Raw genomic sequence first — 22397 nt, 5'->3', positions numbered from 1 at the left:
CTGCAAATGCACTCGCTAGATTTGGAATGCCTCCTCCAGCCTCACTATCTCTGCGCTTCACACACTGCTTCGATCTCTAGCTCTCTCCATCAACTGATTGCTACTACTCTGGAAATTGATCTGCCAAGAAATCGAACTGATCAAGGGTCTCAAGTGATCTCTCCAACACCACATCGAACTCCTCTTATAATCCTTTGTTGGAGAACCAATGGCCAAGATTAAAACTTAATCAATGGCTAGGATCATCTTTGGATCGATTCATGTGAGATTCTAGATAATTCTCACCTTGACTTAATTCATATTGATTAATTAACCATATTCCCTAAGTTTAGACTTATGAAATATTTAAAAATTGGTTAATAGTCTAATTAAGTCATTTCTAGGCGGAATTTCCAGAAATGATTTCTGGGTTTTGGAGATCTCATGTATTCTAGCCTCTCCACCAAATTTCAACGCTTGCTACAAAAACTAACACTTCTTTCTTTCCTTCACTGGAACAATGCTCATCATGAGAAAGAGGTGGTCTCCTTTCTATAGACTTCAAAGGGGGTCCAATGGGTGCCTCCAAGGGGCCCAACCAACTTTAATAATGGGAGGCTGACTTGATCAATTTTAGGAGACAAAATAAAAATCCAAATTTTCCAATTTCTTCATGATGAAAATAACGACCATGGCTACCATATTTCCAACAATATGTTGTCAATGATGCACAACGAAGCTCAAGTAGATTCCTTCCCAAGATGCGCAGTAGAGGATCAAGCAGGAAACTAAGGTATGAACTCCAAATTTCAAATGAAAAGGGGAAAATCCCAAATTTGGTAAGGCTCACACAATTTTGCAAGCGCATCATCAACAAGTCAAGATCAACGACCATAGATTGCATTAGCTTCCTCAACGTGCTCGCCAGTTAATGTGAAATACTGGCACTGAATACGATGATACTGAGTACCGTGTGACTACTTAAGCATTGTAATGAATAGGGTGGTACCAATGTTTGAAATGAAAATGGTTAACCGCTAGTGCTTATTAAAATGTGATTAAGATGTAATTAGCAAACACATGAGTTTAGTCATATTAAGGATATCAGGCACTAGATGATTTGTTGATAGAGCATTTCATAAAAATCACAATATCCAATATGGCATTAGCGTGTACTCGGTATGACATAGAAAAGGAGGGTCCCAACCAAGGTACAAGAGTACCGAAGTACAGGGATGACATATTATGGCAAATAGTTTAAACAGTCTATCATTTGACACCAAAGGAGTGGAGGGTTACTGGAGTACCAAGTTACCGGGGGTTACTGGGATGGATATGTTGAGAAACCAAAAGCGAGTAGATAACAATGATTTCTCTTAACTTGATAATTACTTATGAATATTTGTTGGCTTCTTATTTATATTATGTTCTCTTCATCAATCAATTACCAAAAAAACATAAGATCACAAAGAGACAAAGAACACCAGAAATTAAGCTCCAAGCTAGGGCAAAACCCCACAAGGGGGAAAACCCAAAAATCCTCTTCTAATAGAATCATATTAAAGTGAGATATCCAAGACCCAAGACCCAAGACCAAGATTGCCACAAAGACCCAAGTCAACCCTCTTTCAAATCTCCTCCAACCAAGTCAAAGTCAACGAAATTCAATGTTGGTCAAACCTTGTCAAATTTGGTCAAATCACAAAATTTCAGACCTATGATTTCGCAGAGTTTCCCCATAACCTTCACACGTGTGGACAGAACCAAGCCAAATGTTTGAATTTTCTCTCTCCCTTCACTCTTCTTCGCTCTCCTTTGACTTCGCTATCTTTCTTCTTGTATTTGGCATAGAAATCGATGAGTGAGTTTAGTGAGTGAATGAGGTCGAAGTGTCTTGTATTTATAACTATCCAGTAAATTGAATAGTTGCCTCTTCTAGGCCGACTTGTCCAGGCAGGACCGACTTGGTCTTGTGGATGACAAATTGACTTTTTGACTCAAATAAAATAAGTTGTTTTTCTTACAAGGAGTCCAAATGGGACTTTGACTCAATTACATTTCTTTGACTCATAAAAATATTTATTTTGACTCAATAAACCCTATAAGCATGAAGAACATGCTTTGAATAGAAATAAAATAATAATAATGAATGTAATAAATGAATATAATAAGTAGATTAATGATACATTTGAATTACATTATGAAGGTCGATAGTAGTTACATTTTCAACACTCCCTCTTAACTAGGGAGGTATTCATAATGACACAATAAGATACTCTCAAATTGAAATATTCTCATAAGAAGGGATTCATATTGATAAGCATCATCATAACCAACATTGCAAAAATAACAAGGCCTTGCTTAAAAATCTCTATCTCTCCACTAGATCAAAGCATCATGCTAGGAGGCATAAATTTGGACACCTCCGCCTCTCTAGGCACATTCCCCATCTCGATGTTCACCGAGTATGCCCTCACAGGACTATTCTTATCTTGGATATCCTATCCTCAAAGAATATCGGTCCTCAGGACTATTCTTATCGTGGATACAAATCCTCAATGAATATCGGTCCTAGATGCTTATCCAATCTACCATTCTCCCTACCAGTTCCTTCACTAGGCTTACAGTTGTTAGTCTTGGCCATAGTGTATGACACATGGAGAATACGTTGTCCATCCTCACTCCCTCTTAACCAGGGGGGAAATATGCACAAGCCAAGCTTGTCTCTCAAATACTCAGGTTTCCTATTAGGAAGAGACTTTGTCAATATCTTAGCTACATGTTCAGTCAGTGGAGATGTATTGTTGCTTCCCAACCCCATCCTGCACGAAGCTTTGAAAGTAGTGATACTTGATATTCATGTTCTTTGTCCTCGCATTGGGAATTGGGTCCTTTGTCAAACTTATGCAACTCTGGTTGTCAAAACATATGATGGTAGAGTCCAAAGGTCCTTCAAACAAATTTGCAAGCAACTTCCGGAGCCAAACAGCCTCTCGACCAACTTCATTGGTTGTTATATATTCAGCGTCGACACTACTCAATGCAACTGAGTCGTGTTTCCTCCTCATCCATGAAACCATCAAGGATCCCAAACAAAAACATCCACCTACAATACTCTTTCCATCTGCATCACTACCTGCCCATCTGAGTCTGTGTAGCTCAATAACTTAATTTTATTTTCTGCAATGTATCTCAAACAATGATGTATAGTCCCATGAAGCTATCCCAAAATGTGTTTGGTTGTTATTCATTGATCATGCCTTGGCTCCATCTAAAATTGGCTAAGAGTGTTTACTGCAAAACATATATCTAGCTAAGTATTCACAAGGTACATCAAGGAGCCAATCAATTGTCAGTAGGATGTAGGATCAACAAAACTTGAATCTGAATTCCTTAACTTCTTCAAATTAGTGATCATAGGAGTTGTCATAGGTTTACTATCCATCATACCAAATTTCTGCAAAATCTTGATCACATATTTTCCTTGACCAAGATAAATCTCACTAGGTTTCTGCCACACTTTGAGTCCCAAGTAATAGTGCATTAGTCCAAGATCTTTCATATCAAACTCAGTTGCTTCTTACTTCTTGCATTCACAAATATGATGCTCCACACCTATTATTAGTAAGTCATCCACATAGAGTAATATGATCATGGGTTCATTCTTTACCACCTTGATGTAGAGATTTGGATCTGCAGAACTTTTGACGAAACCAAGTCTTAGTAGATAAGCATCCATTCCGACATACCATACTCTAGGGGGCTTGTTTCAAGCCACATAGAGCCTTCTTCAACCTGCAAGCATGTGTTTCCTTGCCATGTACTTCAAATCCTTGCGGTTACTCAATGTAGATTTCATCAATTGTTCCATTCACAAAGGTTGCCTTCACGTCCATTTGATGAATGTTCCATCCCATAGTAGTTTCAATAGAAATAAGAGATCTAATGGTTGTGTATCTGGCTGTTGGAGAAAAAGTTTCTTCATAATCAATTCCTTCTTGTTGAGAGAATCCTCTTGCCACAAATCTTGCCTTATATTTGTCAATACTTCCATCAACTACATGCTTGATTTTGTACACCCACTTGGAAGTCACAACTAATTTGTCTTTAGGTCTAGGAACAATTTCCCAAACATCATTCTTCATTATGGATTGGTATTCTTCTAAAATTGCATTCTTCCATACTTGATGTTCGACTGCCTTTTCATAAGTGGTAGGTTTTGCTTCAATAAGTTTGGTCATGTAAGTTGCATAACCTGAATATCTCTTAGGTTTCTTGCTTTCTCTAAATGTTCCTTTTGTTGTTGCATGTCCTTCGACTTCTTGTAGAGTTGATATTAACCAAGCTGGTCTTTTTCGAGTTTCTAGAATGATGACTAGTTGTACGAGTTCACTTGGTCCTTCTAGTTCTTCATGATGATTAGTTGTAGGTTCTAGAGGATTGTCTTGCCTTGAATTCTCTTCATTGGGAAAGATAAGTTCTTCTTCTTCATCAAAGTCAATGGGAATATCCTTGGAATTCTTGTATGCAATGCTTTCATTAAAGGTAACATCTCTGCTTACTTCAATACGACGTTCTTCCTTGATGTAGACTCTATATGCTTTGGATGAGGTGCTATATCCAACAAAGATACCTTTCATACCTGTCAATTCTAACTTCTTCCTTTTGTCCTTGGGAATGTGAATGTAAATAGGACATCCAAAAATTCTGAGGTGATCAACATTTGGCTTCTTTCTTATAAATGCTTCTTTCAGGGTCATGTCATCAAGAATTTTGTGAGGACTTCTATTTTGTATGTAGACTGTTGTCACAAAAGCTTCTCCCCATAAGAATTTGGGAAGGTCTTGGTCATGTAGCATGGCTCTTACACATTCTTCAATAGATCAATTCTTCCTTTCGGCCACACCATTTTGTTGAGGATTGTAGGGAACTATTAGCTCCCTCTTAATTCCTACTTCTTTGCAAAAGGCCACAAGTTCTTTAGAAGTATATTCTCCACCATTATCTGATCTTAGGGTTTTGATCTTCTTTTCTGTCATATTTTCCACTTTTGCCTTGAACTCTTGGAACTTCTCGAATACTTCATCTTTAGAATTTAAGAGGTATATCCAAGTCTTTCTAGAATGATCATCAATAAATGTTATATTGTATTGATGACCAACAAGTGACTTCTCTTACCTGGGTCCACAAACATCACAGTGTATTAGGTCCAAAATTTCCTTGGATATTGTGTCACTGCTTGTAAATGGCTTCTTCACATTTTTACCAAGGGCACATCCCTTATAGAGTCCTTCATGCTCTTCTTTAATTTGGGCTATGCTAGTAACCATTTGATTCAATGATGGCAATATCTTGTAATGGAGATGACCATACCTTCTATGCCATAATTCATAAGGGTTGATGTCTAAATGTACTAGAGCTTGAGGAGGAGGAGTTAGAAGTCTATACAACCTCCCATCACGAATCTCATTAGTTCTTGAATTTTCTATACTAGATCCCTTTTCCCAAGCAATAACCTTGCCATCAATAAATGTTACCCTATCTCCTTTATCTTCTAAGAAAGAAATAGAAAGCAAATCCTTTTTCAAACTTGGAACATAGAGAACGTTGTTGAGATGAATATTCCCACTGGATTCCAGCTCTAAGGAGGTATATCAAATTCCTTTGACCGAGTAGCTATTCTTGTCTCCAAGTTCAACTGAGTGAGAAGAGTTTACCATTGATAGGGTTTTGAGTTGACCACGTTCCCCTGTCATATGCCTTGAAGCTCCACTATCAATTACCCATGTGTTATCATCTTCAAATGAAATTGTAAGAGCAGAATAAAGACTTCCATCCATGACTTCCTTAGATAGCTTAGAGATGAACTTGATGATGCATCCTTTAATGGATTCAAGGAGACTCCTAAGAGTCTTGAGACCTTCCTTCATGTATCTTGCTATTGGACAGGGAGAGAGAAGATAATTGCTTATAAGAATATCTTTAAACAAGAGTGCCAACAAGAAGTGATCTTTAACTTCACCTTAGCTTTGATACCATGTTGAGAAACCAAAAGCAAGTAGATAATGATGATTTCTCTTAACTTGATAATTACTTGTGAATATTTGTTGGCTTCTTATTAATATTATGTTCTCTTCATCAAGCAATTACCAAAAACATAAAGATCACAAAGAGACAAAGAACACCAAAAATTAGGCTCCAAGCCAGGGCAAAACCCCACAAGGGGGAAAACCCAAAAATACTCTTCTTATAGAATCAGATCAAAGTGAGATATCCAAGACCCAAGACCAAGACCAAGATTAAGACTGCCACAAAGACCCAATTCAGCCCTCCTTCAAATCTCCTCCAACCAAGTCAAAGTCAAGGTTAGTCAAACCATGTCAAATTTGGTCAGATCAACGAATTTCAGACCTGCAATTTTCGAACTTGTAATTTCGCAAAGTTGCCCAAGAACCTTCACACGTGTGAACAGAAATAAGCTAAATATCTAAATTTTCTCTCCTTCGACTCTCTTCTCTCTCTTTTGACTTCGTTATCTTTCTTCTTGTATTTGGCACAAAAATCGATGAGTGAGTTTAGTGAGTGAATGAGGTCGAAGTGTCTTGTATTTATAGTTGTCTAGGATGTCGAATAGTTGCCTCTTTTAGGACAACTTGTCCAGGTAGGGTCAACTTGGACTTGTGGATTACAAATAAACTTTTTGACTCATAAAATATTTTTTCTTTTACTTAAAAAGACTCCAAATGGGACTTTGACTCAATTTCAATTCTTTGACTAATAAAAAAAAAAAATTTGACTCAATAAACCCTATAAGCATCAAGAACATGTTTTGACTAAAAATAAAATAATAATAATGAATGGAATAAATGAACATAATAAGTACATTAATAATAGATTTGAAATACATTATGAAGACCAAGACTAGTTACATTTTCAACTAGATAACAATGCACGAGCCTCCAGTATGTGGCATTCTGGTATGAAGGTTGAGGCCACAACACGTGGTCATTGTTACCCAACACCTATGGGTGATATCCATAGGGGAAAAAATTTCTCCTAAATGGTCCTTAGCCGACAACCAATAGCCCCTTGCAGCCATCAAATAGCTCGATGTGCCACCATCTCCGCCACGTGAGCCAACCATTGTGCTCCCTCGCCCATCTGTTATGATTGTATATTTGAAGGTGGTCCTTCCAACCTCAAAGGTATGCCTTTCATTATGTAGTTGGGTATTTTGGCTTACTTATCATGGACACTTCTGGGCATGGATTAGTGGCGGCATTCAGCAGAAAGAATGGACTTGATTTGTACTCGTCTCCTCTGTCCAACGTGGTGGTTAACCTTGTACCCTTGTCTCGTGGGATCTCCTTTATTGGTTACTAGCTTTAGGAGTGCCACTACATGGGAAATCTTGATTTTGGTTGTGTTGTCCCACTTCCCGATAACATATACATCACTCCACTCCACTCATTATAGCCCCTTTTCATATGTTTCCCATCCAAGTACACATTTGTCCATTGGGTCCACAATGTGTTAGCGCACCCCCCCCCCCCTTGTCCACACTTTAGGTTGGGCCTGGAACGATGCCCCGAAGGTTGATGTAGCTAAAAAGAAACTAAAAACCATAATTTGGCCACTATCAACAGGAAATGTACCACAAAATGCAAAAAGATGGCCTAGAGATACAAATTTTGCACGTGAGAAAAAGCCAACATGAGCTCTACCCCCTATCATTATGGCTATCACCCTGGTTCCTACGGCCCCTAGCTCTACCCCCTATCATTCGCATCATGCTCTCATCCCCTGGAGCCTCGAGCAGTTATAAAAGAAAAATCAATAAAAAGGAAAAAGGCATATGAAGAAGGGTGGAAAAACAAAGGTCGGGGAAACTCATGTGCCACGACTGCTCCCTCCTACATCTATGCAACCAAGTGTAGGCTTCCCTCATCATAGCTACCCTTATACCATGGCATGTGGCTCGGAGCCTTCCCCTAATGCCCCACTCTGTCCCATCATTATTTCGCATGACACCAGCCATATGACAGACGTACCATGGACCTGTCACTCCCTTAGAGGTTGAAAGCACCTAATAGGGTCCACGATTAACCTCTTTCTTGAACTTGGAGACACCTGTACACTCTAAAGCCCATTTTGGAAGGGCATGCCACTATGAAATGCCCACTTGGTTCCATGATTTCTAAGCTCATTTGCTCAATTGCACTAAAGAATTGTTGTATTGGAAGGTGAGGAGACGCATTGGATCTTATACAGGATTGCAGGTGGGTCTTCATCTTGGGGTTCGGTCTCCCTATACGGGATCCAAGCCCTTCAAAGGGTCTTAATGGCTTTTGTAGGGTGTGCGTTGAGAGCCATGGGCTTCCATTATAGTAGAGAGCAGGTTGTCATGCCATGGGATCCTTCAGTATCATTCATTGCTTGTTCGTGTTCCACTTGTTTGACGATGATGCACCTAGACCACCTTGCCCAATCGGCTACACACTTGCACCACACACTTGGTAGTTGATCCAGGGCCCAAATGGGGTTTTGTCTCACCATGGGAGACAAAGGGAGGGCTTGTATCATTTTTCTAGCCCTTGCAGATGGGATACATGCTTGTTCGATTCGTTTGGAGACCAATGAGGATGTTTTTATGCCCCCAAAACCAACTAGGGAGCACCACAAGTCATTTGCTTGGAGATTAAGGGGCCAACCCCTTCATCACTATTTTTGGAGCCCTTCTACTCATTTTAGCACATGAGGGACTTCACTTGGCCTTTCAATGGCCCTCCTAGCTATTGTATTACCATTTCAGCCCTCTTGAGAGGCTTATTTTTCATATTATGGAGCTATTTGGTGGGCTTGTCACCAAAGGGTTGTTATTTGTACATTATTTTATTATTAGGGGCACCATTAGGCCTAATTAGGCAAATTGAATCCCTTAGAGGATCATATAAATTGATGAGAGGTTCATTTCATGTTGATTTGGGGTAGCATCGGATGTGCTCTAGCCACGAAATTTGGTGAGAGGTTGGGGCACATGAGATTTCCAATACCCAAAAAGGGTTTGGGCAAATTCTAAACAGATTAGGAGATATTAAAATAATTAATATTTTTAATGGAGTCCCTAAGTCTAAACTTAGGGAAAATAAAATATTAATGTGTATTAATATGATTCTTTGTTAGAATGGTCCAAAAGACATGGATCAAGCCAGATCTAATCTTAGTTGTTGATTAGGGACTTAATCTCGGCCGTTGAGATGTCAACAAGAAAAGTATAAGAAGAGGCTTGAGGGTCACTTGGAGAAGTACACCAGAGTGATCAATGATTCTATTCTCGAGAGCGGGGTTTGCTAAGAGAGATAGAATTAGTGATAGGGAGATGTAGCTGAGGGGCATTTGAGTACAGAGAGACAGAGGCAAAGATAGTGTCGGGAGAGCAGCATAGTAGCCAAGGAGAGCGGCACAGAGCCAGCCAAGGCTCACGCAGGGCCACACAAACGCAGTCGGGAGCTGCGCAAAGGGCCAAAGGGTTGACGCAGACCCATCTAGGGTGAGGCAGGGCCAGCGTGGGACAGAGAGGAGCTAACGCAGTCCAGAGAGAGGCTAACGCTGAGGTTTCTAGGGCAAAATTGTGTTGAGTAGTTGTTGGAAGGATTATCTGGGGTTTCAGCCAGGAGATTTGTCAGAAACTGAGAGGTATTACTGCCAAGGAAATTCTCTGTTGGGTAGGCCAGTTTCGGCACCCAGATTGTCCTCTGATATTCCTTAATAAGAAAACCCTCAGCTAGCTACACCGGTTTTCCCACATTGGGTTTTTCAGGGGACATTAGTCCAAAAATAATGGTGTCATATGGTGTGTTTGTTTTTGTTTCTTTTAGTTGTTGATCTGAAATATGTTGAGCATGCACTAGTGTTTATTTTCAGTACTTCCATTGTAAATAACTTGTTAAGGAAAATAACAAGTAGGTAGGAATAAATCAGATAAAGTGCATGGAGGGTTTCTAACTAAGTAAACTTAGAAACTTTAACATTTCATTCCTCATCATCACTTGGATTTGGTATATATATTTCTAAAGATTTCAGACCTGCAATTTGAAGAATGATTTGGATGACTAAATGCATTTTGATGGGTGGAATATTTTCGTTATCTCTCTTTGCGCTTCTATTTTGAAAATGTAATGGATGGATATACTCTCTCGCCATGTAAGTGCTTTTTTTTATGAGAATTTCTTGATAATTTGTGTCTAATGTATGGAACGTTATGCTTTGATTTAGCTTGTGCCCTAAAATTTAATGTGAATTTATGAAACATTTGTAATCTTGGCCCATTGCATATGTTATTCATCTTGGCAAGGAGAACGAATTTTCCTAGGGGTAGGTTGTGCACCTTTTACCTTGAAACTCCATCAAATTTTGCATATCGAAATATAAAAGTCTAAAGTTGTCGTGTAGTTGCATCCATCAGTAGTGAAGTTGCTTCTTTAGGCCTCCTTGAAGAGCAAAGTTCCCAAATCTTTATCATTTTCACTCCAATGATCCCAATAGCTAGCCACTAGTCCTAGATCCTTGGTGATCACATAAACGTAACAAAATATCATTCTCTCACCTCTTTTCTTCCTCTTTTCTTCGTCCCCTAAGGATAAGGAGATTTTCTAGGGCTTGGTGCGAAATTATAGAGAGGAGAAATTTTAGGATTTTGTCCAAACATGTTTCTTCATTTATGTCTCCTCTAGGCATATTCCAATTTTGAACGAATTCCGACAGTGGAATTTCGAATAAATCAATGCCCTAGCTATCACACCAAGAGGGAACCCTTGAAGTTGCTTTGACTTGGTGATTTCTTGAAGGTTTACACTTTGTAGTTCATCATTCAAAACCTTTTCTCTTAACTATAGGTGATCATTGGATGAGCCTTTACCATGGTATATCTCTCAACCCTTAGTCTCTTATAGTATTTCTCTCAAGGGGTTTTTCATGGAAAGTCACCCTAACTTCTCCCAAAGCTCACACTTTAATTGAATCTTTACATTGAATGAGCCATCCTTGCCTCAATTTGAACGTTAGTATAAACACATCAATCACAAGTGAGGATTTTGAATGTTTTGATCTTAGGCATTCATCATTTTTTAATATTCCTAAGCCCGAGGTCATCCTTCCCTCAAGCCTTTCTTAGAGAGCCCTTCTTTTGCTTCTAAAACAAGCAACCTATTATCTGAGCTTTTCCTTTGAATGGGTTTTCGGAATCACATTGTGCATTGTTATTGACCTCATTATTCTAGTGATTTCCACCATACTAAGACTCCTCCCATTGGTGAAAGTACATAAAAAGCAGGGGACATCGACTGAGGTGACAGTGGGTCCTTGTCCCATTATTGCCATTTGATCTAGTAGTAGTCCCTTAGAAACCCCTACTAGGAACCCTGCTAAATTGAGCGGTAACAGTGACAAAGGAGTAAAGGGCCTGACTCTGAGGGCTATGTCTATCAGGATATAACCATAGTGTCCTCTTGGCATAGAAGGAAAGCAAATCTAATAATTGGTATTCAATAATGGTTAGTACCTATTCACAACATGTCATCACAACTGCTCGACCATTTAGCCCTTAGGGCTGAGCAATTATGAAAAGTTAGCATCTCGGTGATCCAAATATCCATTGCTCACTTGGTATTTGCGTTTGCAATGCCAAATTGCTTAAGCCCATGGTTTTGGTCTATGGTTTCTAGGCGTCCCATGGTGTTAGCCACTAAAGGGGATCCAAGTCACATCATTTGTGTTAGAAAATCAGAAAGGTAGAAAGATTTTCTTATGTTGACAATTACTTGTGATATTCTTATATTCTTATTAGCTTTCTTTATGTTCTTTATCTTCTACTCATCAAGCAATCATCAAATCAAAAGCATGAATATCAATGACACCAGAAGTAGGCACTCAGCTAGGGCTAAAACCCCTATGAAGGGGAAAACCCAGTCAAACTCTTCCACTAGTAGATTCAAATCAAATTGAGACAAACCAAGGCCTTTGACTAGATCAAAAGACCTCCCTCACTCCACCAAGTCAGCCTTCCAAGATGATTGTGCAAACTTCAGCAATCTCTTCTTGTCAACCATCGACAACATAGAATTTTGACCCCCAGCTTCCAAATTTTGGCCCTACTGCAGATCTAAAATTTCGGCCCTCCAGCAACAACCCAGAAACTTGCACATGTGGCAGAAGAGAGAGAAATTCAACTTCATTTTGCTTAGCATCTTCTTCTTTGCTAGGGTTTTCTCCTTCTCTTTAGGTATTTCGCTCTCCTTTTCCTTCTCCACCTACTGCAAATCAAACTTGTTTGTCTTGTTCTCCAAATGAGGTCAAGTTGATGCCATTATATAGTGGATTTTGGCTCCCAATTAGGCTGAACCATCTTCCTTGAGGCTGACTTCACGGAGGAGGATTTGACCTAGAAATGAAATAATAAAGCATAAAATCATGCTAATAAATATTTTTCTTTCATAATAAAATTTATTTTTCTTTTTTTTGATAAATATATTACATCTTGACTCAAATACAATTATGAAGACTGACACTAGTTACATTCTTCAACACTCCCTCTTAAATATGGAGGTATTCATAATTACATATATATATAGGTACATGGAAGATCTCAAAATGATGTGCTCTATGAAGAGTCACAACACACGTAGTGCTACAGATTAGATACTTGATCAAGGTACCTATCGGGTGGGACTAAGGCTTGTTCCAAGCTTTAGCCACTCTAGATACCATAGGCTTTAGCTCTAACACCAACCCAAGGATATAGGTGTGTATCCAAGGTTGCAGCTCCAAGACCAACGCCACCCTCCCTACTTCGGGATTTAGACATCATCACAAGTCGGCTAGATGTCCTCCCAAGCATCTTGTCGCTCCAAGAAGCTTCATCTCTCCCTATTAATCTAAATTAGATATGTCCATCAGTTCCAGCATGCTTCAAAATGTTAAATCCTTTTATGGAGAGATTAACCTGTACAATCACAATCCCAATTAGCAATAAACTTTCAAATATATATACAAGTTAACACAAACCTTTGGGATCTTCAAATATATTGATGTTGCTTAGGTCATCATCATATCAAACACATCTAGTCGGAAGCTTTACTTCTTTAAATTTTCTAGCAGCACCAAACTCAGCCTCAACAATTCTTCCAAAAACAACTTTATCAATCATGAATAACCATCAGTGTTGCTTCAGCCATTCTCTTATTTCAAACATCCTCATGGCCTTTTCATCAAGTTGTTCATTTATTTTCAAGCTCCCTCTCAACTAGGGAGATATACACTTTCCTTTATCTAATCAACTATCTTATTCTTCCAGTCACATAGGCTCTTCCTTTTTGTATCAACAATTCATCGGAGAATTTAGACCTTCCAAAACTTCATCATTTCTTCATATGGCAACAAGATCATTTATTGAACTTTTAATGTCATCGACGTCCTCATAGCTCCCTCTTTCCATCATGCTCAACATTATCATCAAATTATCATCAAATATGAGGTAAGAATCTTCATCAACTTGAAGACTATGTACCTGCAAACCTTCAATAACAAGTATAACCAAACACAAATATGCATGTACAAGAGCATGAAGACAACTTTATTTATAATAGTAGCATAATAAATCAAATTTTAGACATTCAAGACCTAAAGCTAGTTAGGTTTAATAATCAATCAAGAGTTTCATCCATTAGACTTCTTGCAACAACATTTACTAGGGTTTCGTCACAAACCCTAGATTGTATCATTAAAACTAAATCAAATCGAAAACATTACATTTGTAGGGTTTCATTATCAGGCCCTAGAATATCAATCTCTACTAGGGTTTTGTTATAAACCTGAGGCTCCAAAAACTAAATCATGAATATCAACAATTAAGTTAGCATACTAGCATTTCATCTAGAAACTTATATCATTCTCATACTAGGGTTTTATCGTCAACCCTAGATACAAACATAAAACTCCAAAATTAGATATACAAAATTTTGACTAAGCTAGGGTTTAAGAGATCCATGACTTATTACAAGGGTTCGTCATAAACCCTAATTTACCAAACCCTAAGAAAACTAGGGTCTCTAGACATTAACAACAAACCCTACAAGGCTAGGGTTTTACCATAATATTACCAAAACCCTAAACATTAAGAGAGTAGGATTTCAACAAGAGATCTAAACTTTATCAATAAAGCCTAAGAAGATTAGGGTTTCATTATTAGCATATCCTAAGCATCGAAAGGCTAGGGTTTTATAGTGAACCCTAAAGGTTAGGGTTTCACCAAGTCAACAAGAGATAATATGACAAGGGTAGATTCAATCTAAAGATTAATCGCCCTAACAAGAATCTTTATGATTCAAAACCCTAGACAGAAGAGAGTTAGTAATATAAGGCAAATTTTAAATGAGAATGATCATACCCTTTTGTATGAAGAAAATCTTGCAAGAAATTTTGTAATCTAAGACATACCTTAAGTTGTTCTTTAACAAACCTTGTAGAGTTTCTTTAGCAACAAGCTCACTTTTATGATACAGGTATTTCTTTGAAGTTTCCTACATAATCCTTATGTATTCTTACAAGCTTTCCTTCTAAGGAAAATACAAAGAAAGGATTATGAGTATGTAATACAAATAAATCTAGGTGTGTGGAGGAAAAAAAACATGAAAGAGGAAACAAAGAACAATATACTTATCTTTTGGTAAAATGGTGAAGGCTCCCTCTTAATCCAATCTTTCTGAGAGATACCCACAACTTATCAAAATAAGTCAAAAACCTTCTAACAAGACATATTAGATCAAAACATAAAAGAAAAATTTTACAAAACTTAAAACAGTGATCTAAAATGATATGCAAGGAAAGACATAATAGTATAAGTCTTTGACTTCAGATTCTTAGGCCTTATTCTTCTTGGGTGGGGCTTCATCAACAACTGTTGCATGTTCCCTTTCTCTTTTCTTATTTTGGTTCCTAGGATTTTCTGGACATTGATTCTTATAATGTCCCGTCTTATGACAATGATAACATTCTACTTTAGATAGGTCAATCTTCTTCTTTGGCCCTTTAAACTTCTTATTTTCTCCCTTCTTGTAGTGAGCAGAATAAGCATTTGAAGTGTTCTCCTCATCTTCTTCCTACCTACTATTTGCTAATGAGATGTGAACTTCTTCTTGACTGCACGCGTTCCACATTTCTTCAAAGTATCGATTTTCTTTCCAACTGCTAATGCCTGATGCAAAGGAGCTCCATGATTTTGGTAGACCTAGTAGAGCAACAATCACAAGTTCTTTGTCTGGAATGATCTCATCAATAGCTTAGAACTAATCTCTTATTTGGGAGATCCTCACAAAATATGAAGATACAGTATCATCTTTTGTCATCTTCATTGTTCTTAGTTCATTCTTGAGACTAGCAATTTGTCCATGTTCTTGATAGTGAATAGTTTGGAGAGAGTTTCATACACCCCTTTTGCAATGTCTATATTGGATATATAGGGGATTATGTTGTCTTTTACTCCATCTACCATTAAATTCATAGCCATTATGTTTGTCTCCTTATATTTTTCTTTCCCTCCATCATCTGCAGATCCTTTCACCTTTCCTTAACAAATTCCAATAGTGTGTTTTGCAAGGATGTGATCCATCCCTTTCTTCCATGCTCCATAATTGGTGTTGTTGACCACTTGAGTGGCACCTAAAGATTTTTTGAAGACTCCATGGCCAAGGATGTATCAAAGGCTTCTTGTACCACAAAGTTCACTATATCATCAAAGTTTTTTAACTCTACTTTTTCTTCTTATCTTTTTTTGTTGTACTCAAATTCCACAAACCCTGCGGGGATAATGTAAAGTGATGCTAGTACGATGATTTGAGTCATGTAACAGGCCTGCATAACTTGGGACCTTGTCATCAAGTGAGTTTACTCTAGGAGGTTTTTTACACTTGCTTAATTATTATATCCTTATAGGGACTTAATAATTAACTGAATTTTTTCCTCCAAGCATAACCCCAAAGCCGAAGTACGGATTGAAGGCGAAGCTTTAGGTGAGTCCTAGTGTCTAGAGTCATTGTATATTACCATACTAGATCACTCATAAAATTTCGTGGAATTTGATTAGGTCTATGGGTCATTTTTAAAAGATTTAAATTTCTCGCAGCGCAAAAATTGGAATAAAATCTGAACGTAGTATGTAATAAGTGATATCTAGAGAAGTTGTATGGGGTATGTGTGCTCCAAATTACACCTCACCCTCAACTTTCTACTATGACACACTTTGAGGAATAAAAATTAAGTTATAGACCCTCAAAACCCACTTTTCCTAAATTTTGTGGAAAATGTGGCAATAAATTAGCGCAGCAATTAAATAAATTGGAGAAAATAAATATCCACACGTGCTAAATGATGTGGAAATAAGGTGGAAAATTATCAAGGAGTTAAATAGTGTTGTGTACTCCACCATGGACCAAGAATCAAGGAGAAACATGGGACAAAAAGGCAAATCGAATTTCTTAGAGAAGGGCCACGAGTTCCCAAAGACAAATCGCATAAATTGTGGAAGATAGCTCGAGTTCCAAGTTGGGTTGAGTATTTGGTGGAGATTTGATTAAGTTCGTTTGAGATGAAGTGGAGAGTGGTCTCCTACCACTCCACTTCACACAACCACATGTCTCTCTCTCACTCAAATGAGTTCTCAAGGATTGCGTGGGCCTCTCTAGAGGAAATCGAATGGCCACTTGGGAAATTCGAATTTGCATGTATAGGCATTGGAATCGTCACCCATTTGTCTTGGGATTGTCATCAATTGCCTTGAGATTGGCTCCCAAACTTCTATATAATAGAACCATGGGCTCTCACTATGTATTCATTTTTTACAAGTTATTGTGTTTGGGAAAGCTTTGTTCTTATGTACAATTGTTCTCAGTTGCAATAAAATACTTTAGGGTTCATTCATGAGTGTTGTTCCACTGGAGTATAATGATTGGATTGGTATAATTTCCTTTGCTCATGCTTTGATTTATATTATTTCCGTATGATTTTGCAGATTTGTTAATGTAAAGCTATCTTGCATTCGCAATTGATTTAGGAGTATGCTCTAGGTGTAGAAGTCTCTAGCTATTTTCCAATAAATTTCTAGAGTTTTCTTATCATTGCATTTGCTAAATCTATATGGGACTAATGTGGATTGAAGTTTTGTAGAGGAAAATATTTTTGGATCAAATATCAAGCGTGAGAGGAAGTCTTTGAAAAAACCAACCCACTCTTGACACATTCTCCAAGGAGGTCTCATTGGTTCTTTGAATTCTATAGTTTACCTTACGATGTGGTTATCTTGCAGGGATTTTCTTTGACATAGCTTGTATACAAGCAATTACTTCATGATTTCAATCTTTTTAAAAAATTGTGTTTTCATTGATATATTTAGCTAATTAAGAGCATTTCCTAAACTCGGAAATTTATGGGGTTCACTCTCATCACTTGATTTGGTTTTGTTTATTATTTTCTATCATACTCACATGCTCTATTACACTAATTTTGTCTTGGTTTTGCAGCTCATAGTTGGAGTTTTGACACAAATGCCTTGAGAAAAGACTCTTGAACTCTAAGTAGTTTTCTTGTAGGACCTTTCAAGCATCCAAGATTTATTTCAAGGAGATCATGGATACTAGAAGGAGCTGCAAATAAACATAGGTTGTGGGCCTTCGTAGAGATTGTAATTTTCGGATTTTAGCAAGTCTTCATTGGCCCTTGAAATTGCTATTATTGGAGGGACATTATAGCTATTTCTAGTTCCAAATCTTGTACTATTTCCCTTCATCGTTGGACAGCCTTCTAAGAGGCTTTAACTCCATTGTAATATCATAATAAAATATCTATTTTTCTTGTGGGAGTTTGGGTTTTACCCAAGGCATCCTTTCTCCTATTTTAGAAGGAGGATTTTGTGTCAGTGAACTAATTTTTCATTTGTTCTAACTTTCCTTTTTAGCTTATTTTGAATGCTTTAAAATTAACACAGCCTCACCATCGCATTTCAATTTCTAAGTTAAATTTTGCTACAAGTTACACTTGATGCTTTGCATTTCATTCTTGCTTTGAAGTACAAGTTGATATTTTGTTTTAGAGCAACCCATTTCTTACATGCAAGTATTTGGAGTTATATGGCAAATTTAATTTAGTTGCTTAGTAATTGTTTTTTTTATACAAATGCCTCCGTATAAGCTCATTTGTTATTTTGCTCACATATTTTCCAAGCATACTTTACATGCAAATATTGTAGTCTTGGCTCCATATCATTTAAATCATGCTCAAGTTTATTGTTCATTGGCATGTCATTTACTTGGAGCAAACATGCAAATTTTATTTACTTATGAAACTTATGTTTGTGTTTTGAACAATTTTGAAGTTATATCATTGTGAGCACTTCCATTTACTTGAGGCAATTTTCTTTTGCAAGGCATCAATACACTTACTTGCATCACTTTAATTCATTTTCAAGCTAATTTCCTTTTCCAATTGAAGTTACATTTGCAATTTACTTTGACCACTATCTCGTTCCCATTATTTGAATCATTGCAAATATCTCTTGGGAAAACTTAATTGCATTCCATTTAGGCATTTTTAGCATAATTTGCATTTTAACTCAATTAACCTCCAAGCATAAGCTTGGTTGATAGACATCATAGGGAAAAGACTTTCATGGAAAATTCTTCCAACTGGTATGAAGTAAGGTAAAGAGTGTGTGACCCTACAATTATGGAGGTGGCTTGTCCCTTTGTAGGAACCAAGACACGTCGGCTCGTAAAACTGAGAGGAAGGGTATCGTTAACAACACCATTGTGTCCTCGGTCCCTCTTTATTACAGTCACCCCAATTTTTACCCTTTGACAAGAATTCGAGAGGAAGATCTCTCACCTAGAGTAGGCATTTAGCTTAAAATTAACCAAAATAATTGCATCTAACCTTAGTTACGTGCATTTCATATTAATTAGCTTTACATTTTCAAGCTATTTTACTTGTTATTTATTTATATGCTTGTCATGATGAAAATGCCTTGAACTGATTATTTTGTAAAATCTCATTAGGAAAGTACCATATCTTTCATTTTGCAAGTGAAGTTTTAGCTTGTTTCATTTGCAAGTTATTTTATATTGTTTTTTTACATGCTTTAGAATTTTGAATGGTTATACTTTGAAAGCATTTCCTTGAGAGTAATTTTAAATCTTGCAAGTGATATCATATTTTTCTAACATCTATTTGATTGACATGGTTATTTGTGTTTCACTTTGAAGCATTTTATTTCTAGAGCAAGCATTATTTATTTTGAAGCAATATTGAAGCCACTGGTTTTATATGCTCACCTTTTATTTATGAGTTAATGGTTGTTGAGTGAATTGTGTGTGGCATGGTGACATAGAAAGAAGATCGAATGCAGAGAATAAAAAATGTGCAATTTGAATCCTGTGGAGTAGAGTATTAAGTTCAAAGAAGATGTGTAGTTTGCATAGGGAATCTGCCCAAAGAGAGTGTCAAAATGGTCAATGAAGTTTGTGGCATGCGAAGAAGATCCAAGTCAGTAATGTTGTCTGATATACAAAATTATGTGATTTGAGGTGATCAAGGTGAGAATCATCCATGTTTGAGTAAAGAGCTGATATTTTAGGTGAATAGATTGAGGTGGAGTGCTAAAGTGTTAACAAGTGTTGCAACAAGTGAGAGAAGCAATGTTTAATCCATGTAGTTTATCAGTCCTATAATGAACAAAGTGTTGCGTGCAGAATTGTGAAGTATAGAGCAGAGAGAAGTGTCTAGAGGTGTGAAGATCAGAATCAGTGTTGTGCAAAATTGTGAAGTACAGAGGAAAGAGCAATGTGCAGTATTGTGTGTAGAGTCGTATAGTACAGAGCAGAAAACGGTATTTACAATTATGAAGAAAAGAGTAGTGTACAACAGTTGTGAACAAAGCAGAACAAAATACAGAATCATTACAAATCAGGGAATAGGTGTCTCCTTTATGTTGGTGCCTATAATTCAGGGAATAGATGTCTCCTTCAAGTTGGTGCTTGTAAATCAGGAGATTGGTGTCTCTCCTTCAAGTTGGTGCCTTTAAATCAGGGGATAGGTGTCTCCTTCAAGTTGGTGTCTGTAAATCAGAAGATGGTTGTCCCCTTCTAGTTGGTGCTAGTAAATTGATGTAAAAGTAGGTTGGTGACTACAAGAATATTTAGACAAATAAATTTTGTTGCTTTCTCCCTTTAAGGGTTTCCACATACATTTGGTGTTCTCATGTGTTGCTTATGTTATTGATGTGTTAAGTGGTTTGAATTATTTTATATTTGTTAAAAATGGCCATTATACTATTTAGTATTCACACCCCCCACACCTCTCAGTATAATCATAATTCCAGCAGACAAGTCAAGAAAATGTTATTTTAACGGAAGGAGGAAACTAGCCATTAGCAAAGAAAGTTACAAATTGCTAGCTCCTCTCATTTGAGGTTCTTGTCTGTCAGATCATTTGATGCCATACAATAAAGAAACCAATTTGCAAATACTTGTGTATTGAGTTGATTATTCTATATTATTTCTTCTTAACTTTTGCCTATAATATTGTGCTTTAGAACTATTTTGCAGGTACATTTCTATCTTCACAAGGATACTATAGCAATCCATTGAGGAATAGACGATCACATGAAAAGGGAGACAAGGCCCAAGCCTTCACCAAACCCTTAGCTAGTGTGAAAATACATTCTAAGTGTTGGACAAGCCCTCTAGGGGGAATCTGCAACTGGATTCTGGACTATTGATACTATTATTGTCATAGTAGATAGGGCATCTCGAATGGAAAGACCCTCCTAGTAAGGTCGATTTTCTTGTAGGTAGTTCAAGACTAAGAGAGTGGGATAGTTTCACCCTGAACTCCACACTCCTAGTCTCAAAGGGAAAGTTGACAAAGAAAGGGTTGTAATCACAACTCTACAAATCAGTAAGAGAAAAACTTAAGCCTCTCCTCTCAACTATTTCATTTAAACAATTCCAACAATCTTTTTCAGTTTTTTATTTTTTTACTAACTTGTACATTTTCTATCTTTTATAGCTAGTAATCCTTGGGTAAAATAGCACAATTTTTATATCTACACCAAAGAAAAATACATCTGTTTTTTTGAGTTTATTTTCCATATCTTTTGGTGTATTTAGTGTATTTTTGTAGATCTGCAGTAAAACATTGTTGTAGCATGCAAATTTTTGTCGAATTTTCACTCAACAAGGCACTATTTTTTCCAAGTGTCTTAATTCACCTTGTTTTAACTTGTATTTGTTTTAATAGTTTATACCTTAAATCTATAACTTAGATTTATTTATTTCAACCCCTAAAAGTTTTATTATTAACTAAAATAGTTCTCTGGTTTGTGTACCCAAGGAGTTTTTACCCCAAAACCTCATAAAGTGAATTTCTAGCTTGTTGGAAATTCAATTTATTGTAGGTCTAAACGTTTAGAAGTGGTCTAAATCGACCAATATTCTACAGTCTAACCATTCCACCCGCATATTCATGACCTGGTAGTGTTTAACACTTTTGGGTGATTTTCCAAAGGGTTATCTTACTATTTACTGCATATTTTGCAGAAATTATAGACATGTTAAAATAGGCCAAGTTAATTTGCACAACTATCCTAAAGAAGTACTTAATCACAAAAATAATTTCTTTTTTGGTTTGTATATTTTCTGTATACTAAATTTGACTATTCACCTGCTATATCTTGTTAGATAGTGTATTTTTTGCTAGTTTAACTTATTTTTACACAGATTTTACACAATAAACAACAAGACAGCAACATAAACTCCTCCACTCTAGCCATTAGACCCTATTATAAGGCACTGGTCTTGTATTGGTTGGCAGCCATTTTGGTAGGAATTGAGCTTAAAGAGTGAGGACTTCGGCCAAGGTAACAGTGGGCCTTTGTCCTGTGTGTGCTGACTTAGCAAGTTGTACAAATCTTCAACAACCCTGCTAAAAAGAGTGGTAACAAGACTTAAGCATTTAAAATTTGGGAACAATAAGATCTCCATAGGCTTCTAATATAATTTGAAACTTGGTGTAAATACATGCTTACATGACAATATAAAGTTTGCATTGTACAATAGTACCTTGATTGTGGAAATAAACATGGATCCTGGAAACTATTAACACATTCTGCAAAATTCCCTTTGGAGATTTCTCAAATATACCCTTTAAATTTATGAGTTTGCGGTAGTTATCTTCAAGAAATGATTTTGTCAAACAGTTTGAGTGATACCTATTGTAGGTGTAGATTTGGTGGTTGGTTTTAAAAGAAATGTACAGTTACCATTGTAGCAATGAAAGGAACTTCAAACAGCTGAACCAATTTGATTCAAAACTTA

At 37.0% G+C, this 22397-nt stretch overlaps 1 protein-coding gene across 2 annotated transcripts in view; it reads right to left on the bottom strand.

Annotated features, from left to right (window-relative positions):
* Positions 1–22397, bottom strand: part of LOC149226216 (accelerated cell death 11-like) — a 221342-nt gene that overhangs the window by 62398 nt on the left and 136547 nt on the right. The gene's annotated exons all lie outside the window — the stretch shown is intronic.

This window comes from Pinus tabuliformis, chromosome J (genome assembly GCF_031772625.1).
Source record: "Pinus tabuliformis cultivar Carrire ecotype Pingquan chromosome J, CPIR1, whole genome shotgun sequence".
NCBI classification, from domain to species: Eukaryota; Viridiplantae; Streptophyta; class Pinopsida; order Pinales; family Pinaceae; genus Pinus; species Pinus tabuliformis.
The sequence above is the reverse complement of the archived record's forward strand: the minus strand, read 5'-3'. Positions and strand labels throughout refer to the sequence as shown.